The sequence below is a fragment of the Theropithecus gelada genome, chromosome 8 (assembly GCF_003255815.1).
Source record: "Theropithecus gelada isolate Dixy chromosome 8, Tgel_1.0, whole genome shotgun sequence".
NCBI classification, from domain to species: Eukaryota; Metazoa; Chordata; class Mammalia; order Primates; family Cercopithecidae; genus Theropithecus; species Theropithecus gelada.
In genome coordinates, this window is record NC_037676.1 from 12,201,845 (window position 1) to 12,215,487 (window position 13,643).

Consider the following 13,643-nt stretch of genomic DNA (forward strand, 5'->3'; position numbering starts at 1 on the left):
ATCCTGCTCAGGCCCTCTATGGATTATACAAGACCTCACACATTGCAGTTGTTTGCAAAATCCTTTTAAGAAGATCATGGGTTATGAAACCATGAAGAGGGGAACTGTTTTCTTTGCATATTCCCTTATCAATGATAAATTTTGTCTCTAAATGTTTATGTATTTTATTTTTCTAGTGATAGAAATTGTCCCAATGATGACTCAAGTTTGAATCTAGTTATAACTGTGACAGCCTGTATCGTTTTCAGATAGTGAAATACAATGGGTAGATACAAGAATGCCAGTGTTGTTTTCTCTTGGGTTTCAAGAGATATCAAGAATCTCTTGATATCTCTTGATAACTTCATTTCTAAGTTAAATATATTTGTATCATGAAATATTAGCAGCAGCAAAAATGCTATTTATTTGCATCACATTTTCCTATAAATTCAGAACTTTATGTACTTAGCATGTTTTCAGATTGAGCTAACTTTTATTGAGGACCTTGATGTATTTTTGTATTACATCCTAAAGAAAAGATATTTTTGGTCTTTACATTATAATATACTGGTAACTAATGGAGTGTAATATAAAAGTGCTTTGTTTTCATAATGATACTCAATTTCTGCATGTCATTTAAGGTTTGCCAGGGAAGGTGGGTCTACTAGGCCCTTGAAAAAAAAAATTCCAACATCCTAATTAACATATTTAAATTTGGGAGTTAAAATTTTTTGGCCTAAATTTTCATTGATCATAATTTCAAGTAGTAAGTACAGTTAGTATCACGTCATAGAATATTTGAAATACAGAATGTAAGGTTACTCAAGAATACTTGGGCCCATATATCTTAGTATAAAAGATAAAGCCATAAACGGAAGTTTACTTAATAAATATTTCTCTTTAAAATGATGAATTGTGATACTTTGAGTCTCTGCTAACATCCCTAGGTACTTAAAAAACATGTAGAGCTGTTTACAGGGTTTTATCTTGAGTGATGTGGGAAAACACATCATTGAATATTCATGAATGTACACTGAACACCCAGAACTTTGGTAAGAGAAGAGATGAGGATCTATAGTAGGCATGGTAATGGCTCTGAAAGTGTTCACAGTGTAATCCTGAGAACATGTAAATATGTTATCTTATAGATAATTTAAGGAAAGGGGTTAAAATGAGAGATTATCCTGGATTATTCAGGTGATTCAGTGTAATCTCAAACTCCTTGAAAGTGAAAGAAAGATGCATAAAAGTCAGAGTCTTGAGAAGGAGATGTGATGGCTGAAGCAAGGTCACGTGATATAACGTGAGAAGGATGCTATCAGTTTGTGCTAGCTTTGAAGATGGAGGAAGGGAAACACATTAGAATCATAGAATAAATTCATATAAGTTCTTGCAACAAATATACAAACCCATCAGCATCTGCATTTATCCCTGCCTGTCTCCCCACTGTTAGAAGAGCTTACCCTTTTCATTTCCAAGCCTTTCATTTTGTGCTTGTGAATGTGGGTGGTTTCTAGCATCTATAAAAGGCCAAGAAATGGGTTCTGTCTTAGAAAGTATAGAAACAAACACAGCACTGTAGACACTTTGACTTTAGGCCAGTGAGACCTGGTCAGGCTACTTACCTACAAAACTCTAAGGTAACGAATTTGTGTTGTTTTAAGGAACTACGTTTGTGGAAATTTGTCATAGGAACAATACAAATCTGATAAAAAATCTGAAAGAAATCCACAGTCATAATTTTGAAAGGAATTCAAAATTTTACCTTTTTGAAGGGATTTCCTTTTTGGAAAGCAAAAATAGGCTGGTGTGGTGGCTGATGCCTGTAATCCTAGTGCTTTGGGAGGCTGAGGCGGGAGGAACAGTTGAGTCCAGGAGTTTGAGTCCAGCCTGGGCAACATAGCAAGACCCAATTTTAATAATATAATAATGAGTGAATTAAAAATCAGGGGCAATGACTAATGACACAAGAGGAACTAGAGGGCTTTGAGAGGTGGACAGTAGTGATACAAGTAAAGACCCCACAGAAAGCAGAAGCATCTCAAAATTGAGAACAGAAAGCATTGAAATAGCTGTAGCATAAAGTAGAGCTAGAAAAGAGTGAGGACCCTGGGAACATAATCAGGAGCTAGACTAAAAGATGCTTTATGAAATACAAAAGGGTTTTGAATTAGCAACATTTTAAATATGAGAGTTACATAATTTGATTTTAAAATACTAGCCTTGCTGTAGTGTGGATAATGAATTGACCTGGAATAGTACTGGAGGCAAAGACACAAGTTAGAAGGCTGCTGACATAATTTATATTTTACCTTAAGGTTGTAGGACAGCAATGGTAAGGATAAAAAGTTTGTGGATTTGAGAAATGTGGACTAGGCTGGCAAGTGAAGGAAGATAAGAGAGTCAAGTATAATACAAAGGTTTCTTGCTTGAGCAACTCAGTGTGTCACTTATTAAAACATGGCGCAAAGAATTTTGTGAAAGAAAAAGTTCAGTTTTGGAAATGTAAAATTTGACATGTGCTGGAGATATTTAAATGGAGGGAAACATTGGAAACGTGAGTTTAGACCTGTAGGGAGTGAGTTTTAGGCTTGTGGTATAGATGTGAGAATTCTTAGTACATAGATGATGTTAGAATTTCAGAAAATGAAGTTAGCCTGTGTGTATCAACATCTAGAAGGCTGTGAAATGACATTTACAGGATGGGTGGAAGAAGATAAAGAGCAGCGTGCTGGTTAACGAAGCTGGTTCGTAGATGTGTAACATTTGCTAGTTTGCATGAGATAAACATTCCTATCATGACTTATTTTTTGAGCTGCCACTGTTACATGATAGTGCAGCTGGGAAGAGATTCACACACTTGGCTCTCTTGAATCGGTGCAAGCTGTTTCCATTATAGATCTAGGGAATTTTGGAGAAAGGCATCACCAGTGAGGAATTAAAAACAAAGCCTAAGAAAACCCATTAGGGACTTTGATTATGAAAGGAGGAAAGAGGTGGGGAGTGTGTGGTTGCTTTTGTTTTGTTTTGAGTTGGAGGAAGAACTGAGTATATATATATTTTTTTTTTTTTTTTTTTTTTTTTTTTTTGAGACGGAGTCTTGCTCTGTCGCCCAGGCTGGAGTGCAGTGGCGCGATCTCGGCTCACTGCAAGCTCCGCCTCCCGGGTTCACGCCATTCTCCTGCCTCAGCCTCCTGAGTAGCTGGGACTACAGGCGCCCGCCACCGCGCCCGGCTAATTTTTTTTTTGTATTTTTAGTAGAGACGGGGTTTCACCGTGGTCTCGATCTCCTGACCTTGTGATCCGCCCGCCTCGGCCTCCCAAAGTGCTGGGATTACAGGCGTGAGCCACCGCGCCCGGCCAAGAACTGAGTATATTTAAATGCTAATGATAAATAGCCAGTAGAGAGGAGAAGGAGTAGTTGAAAAATAACCCTTTAAAGAGTGATTGATTCTGTGTAGGGGAAATTGGTGGAAATAAGATCACAAGCACAAAACGAAAGGCTTGGAAATGAAAGGGTAAGCTCTTCTAACAGTGGGGAGACAGGAAGGGATAAATGCAGATACCGATGGGTTTGTATATTTGTTCCAAGAACTTATAGAATTTATTCTATGATATTTTGCCTATTTTACAGCATAATAAGTAAGGTAAAATTTGAGACTGAAGAGAGGGTGATGAAGATTGGAACTTTAAAAAAGATTCTAAATAGGAAATAAGAGTTGCTAGGAAGCGTTCCTTTGGTGAGGTCAGTGGCTGTAAACTTAGAGGCACAAGTCTATCTGGTAGTAAATTTTCTCCAGTTGCTCTTAGATTGCTGAAGTAGACAGAGAGAAAGCAGGCAGCTGGATTTCAGCAGCATTGGCCTCTGTGAAATGGAATGCGAAAGGCCCGGTGGGGCACAGAAGTGGAGGAAGTTGATCAGAGAGGGCTTAAAGAGATGGATGTGAAATCTGTTGTATAGGGAAAGAGGTAAAGATACACAAAGGCTGCTAAAGGTAGAGGAAGTAGGTAGATTAAGAGAGGTTGCTGGGTAAATAAAATACCACAAAATGGGAGTAACTGATTAAGAATCCTGGCAGCTCACGCCTGTAATCCTAGCACTTTGGGAGGCTGAGGCAGGCGGATCACTTGAGGTCAGGAGTTTAAAACCAGCCTGGCCAACATGGTGAAAACCTGTCTCTATTTAAAAAAAAAAAAAGCGAGACGTGTTGGTGGGCACCTGTAATCTCAGATACTTGGGAGGCGGAGGTTTGCAGTGAGCCAAGACCCCAGCACTGCACTCCAGCCTGGATGACAGAGCGAGACTCTGTCTCAAAACAATAAATAAATAAATAAATAAATAAATAAAAATGGGGAAAAACATAAATTGTAGTCTCAAAGGCCCAGGTCTAGAATTCAGAGGTAGCGTTCACTTGAAAGCTATATAACTAGTGGCTGTGACTATGTGAGTAAGTGACTGAGTGGAGTACAGTTGAAAATAATAGGCAGTGAAGTAACAGGACTATGAAGTCAGAAATATATATTGGTCATTAATTTGTATATGGAAGTCACTGATGCTGCTGCTGGAAATTAGGTAAAGAGAAAGACATTAGTTTTCAATGAATGGATGATAGTGCGAGGGAGGATAAAAGATGTTATATGAGTAATATGAGTCTAAAAGTAACAAGCATTGAATTTGGTGTGGGGGAGGAAGAACTCTTTGGAAGTAGCTATCTTCCTGTTGTGTGTGGGGAATGAAAACTCCAAGGCAATTAATATTTCGAGGGTGGGAGTCAGATTCTGGTTAAATCTACAAAGTGAAGGTGATATGTGCAGAAGTAGAAACCTAACTGCTGTTTCCTGAAATGTTAATCTTAGAATTTTTAGAATTTTCTTAGAATTTTTGTCCTTGTCTGAAGAGTTATAATTTTAGGTTTGGAACAATCTCAGTGGATTTGTTTTTATAACTTAAAAATGCACTCTAGGCTGGGTACCTGTAATCCCAGCACTTTGTGGGGCTGAGGTGGGCGGATCACAAGGTCAAGAGATCGAGACCACCCTGGCCAACATGGTGGAACCTCATCTCTAGTAAAAATACAAAAATTAGCTGCATGTGGTGGTTGCACGCCTTTAGTCCCAGCTGCTCGGGTGGCTGAGATAGGAGAATTGCTTGAACCTGGGAGGCAGAGACTGGACCGCTGCACTTCAGCCTGGGTGACAGCAAGACTCTGTCTCAAACAAAATAAATAAATAAAATAAAAATAACCACTCTATTTGGAAGAGGAATACATATTCACTATGCTGTTTTTGTGATGCAAGGCTTTGGGAGAAAGAGCAGAGCTGAAAGGTAATTGGCACCTGTGTGGGAAATGAAGGAGGAATGCTACAGAAGGAGGCATAGGAATTGCTAAAGAACATGTTGAGCTATAACACAACTTCACTTTTAAGCTGAGACTTCTGGGAATGAACAGAGATGCTCAAGGACTGCATGCTCTCTCTTTGATTATTTCTAAATGACTAAATGGCTTTCTGTGCCTTGTAGCATTTATTATCTCCACTTTTAGTTGGCTATTACGTGGATACATTGTTTTTATTGAAGCTATAATTTGCTTGTGTCTTCAAAAGTATATTTTGCCATTTCGTTATTGCTTGTTATCACTGCCCTCCAGAAAAACTGACACCTACATTAACACCAAATAAATTCATAATGAACAAATCTATTATAAAAGTTAGTAAGTTAAAAATACTGAGTACAAAAGGCATTGTCTTAAAGCATTCCTTTGAGAAGATTTTCAATGCACTTATTCATCTATTTTAAGTTTACGGGTTGCTTAATTGAATACTTGATATTGGAGAAAATATGAACTATTGTCAAATTAATTTTGTAAACAAGCTCTTACCTTCCACCTGATGAAAATGATTTTTAGAACTTCTTGGATTTTGTGAATGCACGTGGCACTTCAGGTCATTCCTACATAAAGTAGCTTATAAGGTGTGCATATCTTGTGTATTTTATGATAGTTCATAAAATTTCATTAGTAACGGGAATGACCCAGATATATAGGGAAGCATGCCGTGTGCACAAGTATGTAGGATTATGTGTGTGGTGCCCGTTCATAATACCAGGTCTGTCGCAGAAACCTTTGATGACACCACAAAAGAGAAAAATGTGGAATGTGCTCAGGAAACATGAACATAAAGAGATACACATTTAAAGAACATCTTGTTTAAAAATAGAATTATGTTTTATCAATATTAAAAAGCACTAGAAAAAAATATTTACGCCTGAAAAATGATGCTGTCATGGTTTGGGGGTAGTATTTAGTCATTATATTTTAGGCTTTGAAGCCAGTCCTAAGTTTGTAAGAATTTCTTAAGTTAAAGCACATACAAGGCTCAGAAGGGTGTCTCATACATAGAAGCAGTCAGTTCATGTTAAATATTGTTGTTATTGTGATTATTCATACATGAAACAATTCATAGAACTTTTTGCCTGATGGTATCACTGAATGTTGAACAATGGGAAAGTTAATAATGTAAAAAAGCTTCAGTATTTTCTTATAATTAGAGCAACAATATCATCCTTGCACATTGACCTTTGACCTTTGACCTTTTTTTCATTTCACTTCCTTCCTAATGCATATGTCTTTCTACCCAAATAATGTAGTAAACCCCTTAAAGAAAAAGCATTCTTTATTCCTATTTCTAAACTCAACAGCTACTTTAAAATACTATGTGTAAGTGAAACTCAAAACACTTAACACTATTATCAATATTTGGTTGGCTAGGGATCCCACATAGAGAGAAATTTACAAGAGGTAAGCCTGAAGTATTTGCTATCATTTAAATACATATTAAGGAGATATCTTTATGTCCATCTATACTCATTGTTTAGCTTCCACTTATAAGTGGGAATATGTGGTATTTGATTTTATGTTTTCGTGTTATTTCACTTAGGATAATGGCTTCCAGCTGCATCCATGTTGCTGCAAAGGACATGATTTCATTCTTTTTTTATGGCTACATAGTATTCTATGGTGTATATATGCCAAATTTTCTTTTTCCAGCCCACCACTGATGGACATATAGGTTGATTCCATGACTTTGCTAGTGTGAATAGTGCAACAGTAAACAAGCCATTGTAGGTTAGTTTATGATAAAATGATTATTTTTTTCCTTTGGATAGATACCTAGTAGTGGGATTGCTGGGTTGAATAGTAGTTCTATTTTTAGATCTTTGATAAATTTCCATACTGTTGCCCATGGGGGTTTTACTAATTATATTCCCACTAGCAGTATGTAAGTGTTCCTTTTTCTCTGCATCCTTGCCACTATCTGTTCTGACTTACTAGCCATCCTAATTAATGTGAGATGGTATCTCATGTTTTTAATTTGCATTTATTGGGTTTGTGATCTTGAACATTTTTTTTCATGTTTGTTGGTTGCTTGTAGGATTTCTTTTGAGGACTGTGAGTTCATATTCTTTGCCCATTTTTTAAGGATGATAATTGTTTTGTTCTTGGTATTTAAGTTTCTTTGCATAATTTCTATAGTTTCTATGCATTCAACAAAGGACTAATAATAGTACTAATAGTTCTTTATTAGTCCTCTGTTGGATGCATAGTTTGAAAACATTTTCTCCCATTCTGTAGATTATCTATTTTCTCTGTTGATTAAGTCCCATTTGTTTCTTTGTTTCTGTTTCATTTGCTTTTGAGGTCTTAGTCATAAATTACTTGCCTAGGCCAGTATGCAGAATAGTTGTTCCTAGGTTTTCTTCTAGGATTTTTCCAGAGTTAGGTTTTACGTTTAAGTCTTTAATTCAACTTAAATTAGTTTTTGTATATGGTGAGAGGCAGGGCTCCAGTTTCATTCTTCAGCATATGGGTAGCCAGTTTTCCCAGCATCGTTTATTGAAGAGGATGTCTGGTCCCCATTGCTTATTTATGTTGACTTTGTTGAAGATTGGTTGGTTGTAGGTATGTGGCTTTATTTCCAGTTTCTCTAGTGTGTTCCATTTAACTCTCTGTCTTTGTACCATGCTGTTTTGATTATTACAGCTTTGCAGCGTAGTTTGAAGTCAAGCGATGTGATGCCTCTAGCTTTGTTCTTTTTGCATAGAATTGGTGTGACCATTTGGGCTCTTTTGATTCCATATGGATTTTGTAATAGTTTAAGTCTGTGAAAAATGGTAATTTGATAGGAATTGGGTCAAGTTTGTACATTGCTTTGGGGAGTGTAGTCATTTTAATGATCTTTGTTCTTCTCATCCATGAGCATTGGATGCTTTCCCATTGTGTGTCATCCATTATTTCTTTCATCAGTCTTCTGTAGTTATCCTTGTAGAAGTCTTTCACCTCCTTGGCTTATTTCTTTCATCAGTCTTCTGTAGTTATCCTTGTAGAAGTCTTTCACCTCCTTGGCTAAATGTATTCCTAAGTCTTTTGTTGTTGTGTGATAATTGTAAATGAGATTGAGTTCTTGATTTGGTTCTCAGCTTCAGTGTTGTTGGTGTATAGAAATGCAACTGAATTTTGTGTATTAATTTTGCATCCTAAGACTTTATTGTAGTAATTTACCAGGAATAGGAGTCTTTAGGGTTTCCTAGCTACAAGATCATGTGATCAGTGAACAGATATAATTTGACATCCTCTTTTCGTATTTGAATGCTTTTCTTTCTCTTGCCTGATTGCTTTAGTTAGGACTTGTAGTACTATGCCCCCCTAATAGGAATGGTGAGAGTGGACATCCTTATGTAGTTCCAGGTCTTGGAAGAAACACTTTCAACTTTTGCTTATTCAGTATGATGTTGGCTATGGGTTGCCATATATGGTTCTTATCATTTTGAGGTAAGTTCATCAATGCCTTGTTTGTTAAGGGTTTTTATTATGAAGGGATACTGGATTTTTATAATGCCTTTTCTGCTTCAATTGAGATGATCATATGGTTTTTGTTTATAATTCTTTGTATCTGGTGAATTACATTTATTGACTTGCAAATTTTGAACCATCATTGCAATCCAGGAATAAAGTCCATTTGATTGTGATGAATTATTTTTTGATGTGCTGCTGGATTCTGTTTGCTACTATTTTCTGAGGATTTTTGTTTATATGTTCACGAGGGATACTGGCTTATTGTTTTGATTTTTGTTCTTCGCGGATTTTGGTTATCAGGATGATATTAGTTTTATAGAATGAGTTAGAAATCCCTCGTTGATTTTTCTGGAATAATTTCAGTGTGATTGATACCAACTCTTCTTTGTATGTCTGGTGGAATTAGGCTGTGATTTCATCTTGGCCTGGGTTTGGTTAATTGGTAGATTTTATTGCTGATTCCATTGGTGAGCTCAGAATTTAAATTCCTTCCTCATTCGAACTTAGAGGTTATGTGTTTCCAGGATTCTATCCATTTCTTCTAGGTTTTCTAGTTTGTGCGCACAGAGAAGTTCATAGTAGTCTCTGAGGGTCTTTTGTATTTTTGTGGTATCAGCTGTGACTTTGCCTTTGTGATTTCTGATTGTACTTATTTGAATCTTCCCTGGTTTTTCTTGGTTAATCTAGCTGGTAGTCTATCAATTTTGTCTGTTCTTTAAAATAACAAAATATACATTTTGTTGACCCTTTGCATGATATTTTTAATCTCAATTTCATTTAGTTCTGTTCTGATACTTGTTCTTGCTTTTCTTCTGCTAACTTTGGGTTTGGTTTGGTTCTTGTTCTGGTTTTGTTATGTGCAAAGTTAGGTTGTTAATTTGAGATATTTCTATCTTTTTAGTGTAGACAGTGCTCACTGTAAACTTTTCTTTTAAAACTGTTTTTTCTATACCCCAGAGGTTTTGGTATACTGCATCTCTATTTTCTTTGTTTCATTTTAAAAAACTTTTTGCTTTAATTTCACCATTTACCCAAAAGTCATTCAGGAGAAAGTTGTTCAGTTTCCATGTATTTGTGTCATTTTGAGAGTACTTCTTGGTATTGATTTCTAATTTTATTCCACTGTGTTCCAAGAAAATGTTTGATGTGATTTTTATTATTTTTGAATTTATTGAGACTTGCTTTATGAGAAAGCATGTGGCAATTTTAGAGACTGTTCCAGGCATAGATGAGAAAAACATATATTCCATGGTTGTCGGGTAGACTGTTCTGTAGATGTCTCTTAGGGTCCATTTGGTCAAGAGTCAAATTTAAGTCTAGAGTTTCTTTGTTAGTTTTCTGCCTCGGTGACCTGTCTAGTGGTGTCAGCGGGGTGTTGAAGTCCTCCACTATTACTGTACAGCTGTCTATCTCTTTTCTTAGTATTTGTTTTAAAAATCTGGGTGCTCTGATGTTGGGTGCACATTTATTCACAATAGTTAAATCTTGTTGAATTAAACCCTTTATCATTATGTAATGCCCTTCTTAGTCATTTTTTTAACCGTTGTTGGTTTAATGTCTGTTTTATGTGGTACAGAAATAGCAACCTTTTTTTGTTCTCCATTTGCATGATAGATTTTTCTTTGTTTATTTGAGTCTGTGGGTGTTATGTATGAGATGGGTCTCTAGAAGGCAGCAGATGCTTGGGTTTTGTTTTTTCAAATCTAAGCTGGATCTTTTGAGTGGACCATTTAGGCCATTTATATTTAAGGTTAATATTGATATGTTAGGTTTTGTTTCTGTCATGGTGTTTTTAACTAGTTGCTTTGTAGTCTCGGTTGTGTAATTGCTTTAGAATATCTGTAAATTTTGTGCTTGTATGTGATTTTGTGGTAGCAAATATCATTCTTTTGTTTCCATGTTTAGAATTCCTTTGAGCATTTCTTGTAGGGCCAGTCTGGTGGTGACAAATTCCCTTAGCCTTTGTTTGTCTTGGAAAGACATTATTTCTCTTTCATTTATGAAGCTTAGTTTGATGATATAAAATTCTTGATGGACATTTTTTTTTTCCTTTAAGAAGGCTGAAAATAGGCCCTACATCTCTTCTGGCTTGTGACGATTCTGATGATAAATCTGCTGATAATGTCATGAGGTTTCCTTTATAGGTAATTTAGCTCTTTTCTTTCTAGTTGCCTTTAGGATTTTTTCTTTTGCATTCACCTTGGATAGTGTGATGACTATGCGTTTGTGATGCTCATCTGGTATCTCACAAGAGTTTTCTGAATTTCTTATATCTGGATGTCTACATCTCTAGCAAGATTAGATAAATTTTCCTGAATTATTTCCTCAAATATGTTTTCCAAGTTACCTATTTTTCTTCTGTCTTAGGAATGCCAACAAGTTAAACTTTTGGTCACTTTACATAATCTCATATTTCTTAAAGTCTTTGTTCATTTTGAAAAAGTCATTTTGTCTTTATTTCTGACTGACTGGGTTAATTCAAGAGACCAGTTTTCAAGCTCTGAGATTCTTCTCCTTTCTTCTGCCTACTCTATGGTTAAGCTTTCAACTGTATTTCGAAATTGCTTCAGTGAATTTTTAAATTCCAGAAGTTATATGTTTGTTTTTTTTTAAAGCTCTCATTTTTCGTATCCTGAATCATTTTTAGGTTTCTTTATGTTGGATTTCAACTTTCTCTTGGATCTCTTGAGTTTTCTTGCAAGATGTAATTTGAATTCTTTATTTTTTCAGATTTTTCAATTTGGTTAGGATTCTTTGCTAGAGATCTAGAGTGATCTTTCAGCATTGCCAAGACCTTTTGTTTTTGTATTTCTGTAGTTCTTGTGCTGATTCCATCTCAGCTGAGTGATGTGTTGCTCCTTATTTTTGAATTTGCTATCATTTGAATGGGACTTGTTGATTTTTAATTATTTTTTTCCTTTGGACTGTGTTTTACGTTTTGTATGATTGTTTGGCTTCATTTCTGGGTGCTTTCAGGGAGTCAAGGCTCTGTATTGGTTTCTTGGTTGTAGGTAGTTTCTGTACGGTGGCTTTCTCAGGTGCTGCTTGTTATAGAAATTGGATTTATAAACCAACACACTATCTCCTTAGGGCTGAGGGTACAGAGGTCTTAGAAAGCTTATCTCATACACTAGCACTAAGCCCTTCTGGCAGCAGGTTTTTTATTTGATAGTGCAGTTCAGGCTTCAGTCCAGCAAGTGACACTTAAGAGTAAGAGCTGGCTTATGCTCAGGTAGGCTGATGACAAGTAGAAGCACTTGCTTTGATCAGGGAGTGATGGGAGGATATTCCGTTGGGATGTATTGAGGTCTCCGGGTAAGAGGAGGGGAAGGAGCTCCTCTCCTGTGCAGGCTAGAACATGATCCACTTCCTTATTAGGTCCTTGTTGCAGAGTTCACCACTTTCAGTTCATATAAACTTGGTCCTGTGGTTTCCAGCCACAGTATTACTGTGGACCACAGATTTGGCCCTCTGGTGGCTTCCATCAAACGAGCTGAATGCAGTCTCCTTCAGTTCAGAGCAGACAATCTGTGTCTTGTCTGTCTTCCGATGCCAGGACAATGCTGCTCTGTGTAGGAAGGAGGAGCTGAGCTCTGTCCCTCATGCAAGCCCAAGCAGCGTGGGCTCACTTGAGTAGGGGTAGAGCCACTGTGGAAAGCAGGAAAAAGACTTTTTCAAGTGCATATGCGCAAGCCCCCAGTGGTAAGAACTGCTGCATCTGTAGCAGTGGGACAGGGGAAGATGGGATGAGATGATACCTCTCTGTGATTGTACATGGCCATCAGTGCAGCCCCCTTCAGTGATTGGTGCCACGCCCACCTTTCCTTTGTCCCAAGGAAGGGTTTGGCACAGTGTGTTCCATCTCCCTTAGGGCAAAAAACCTTTTTATTTTAATTTCCAGAGTTTCTTTCACATGGGGTGACAGATATACAAATAATATGTACATTACACACACACACACACACACACACACACACACACACATGTTTAAGTATGCAATTTTAGAGCTTTGGGACCTGACATGGTGTATGCTACTTAAGATCACTGACCTCTTGTAGTATGCAGCCTACAATTCAGTTGCTGAATTTTTGTAGAGAAAAATAAAGCTGGGGTTCATGGACCCAGGGGAGTTTCATGTTTAAATAAAACATGTTATTGATAAAACATTCTTCGTAAATTTTATGTTACATTTTTGGTGCTTGGAACAGATTAAACTGTGTCTATTACTGAATGCTAAAATTATTTTATGGTTTAATCTGACATGGAAGTCAGAAGAGGTAGGTTCAAATCCTTCTTTTTGTTGCTTCACATAATTGTTACATAATCAAGACCAAATCACTTGATCCCTGTGAACCTCTTCTGCAAAACAGGGGTTTTCATGATCGATTGAGCTTTACTGAAAGTACTTAACCCAGTATTGGTATAGGATATAGGTAACATAAAGCAAAAGTTGATTTGCTGGCTTGTTTTACTTGTTTGTACACTTAAGAGCAAAGTACTAGAAATTTTGATACTGATATCATGATCACAGTAAGCAGAAACATTGAAAAGAGAATTCAGCATATTATACTAATGCTTAAACATACAAACACACCCAGAGAAGCTGGAAAGTTCTAGCCTGCACACCTGCATGCTAAGGGGTTGCCTGTGGGTTAATATACTGATATACTATGTGATAGGACTCTTAAACTGGCAACCTCTGGTCTCTCAGCAGTGTGCTTGAAGTCTCTGGTGCCACTGGAGAACAGTATCCACCCCACAAAAAGAGCCATTCTTTTAGGAGACACATTTGTTACAAACACCTTTAGATTA

General features: G+C 36.8%; 1 pseudogene; it reads left to right on the forward strand.

The window, feature by feature from the left end:
* The first annotated feature begins 973 nt into the window (after window positions 1-973).
* The window catches only part of LOC112629846, a 51,386-nt pseudogene continuing 38,716 nt past the window's right edge, over window positions 974-13,643 (forward strand).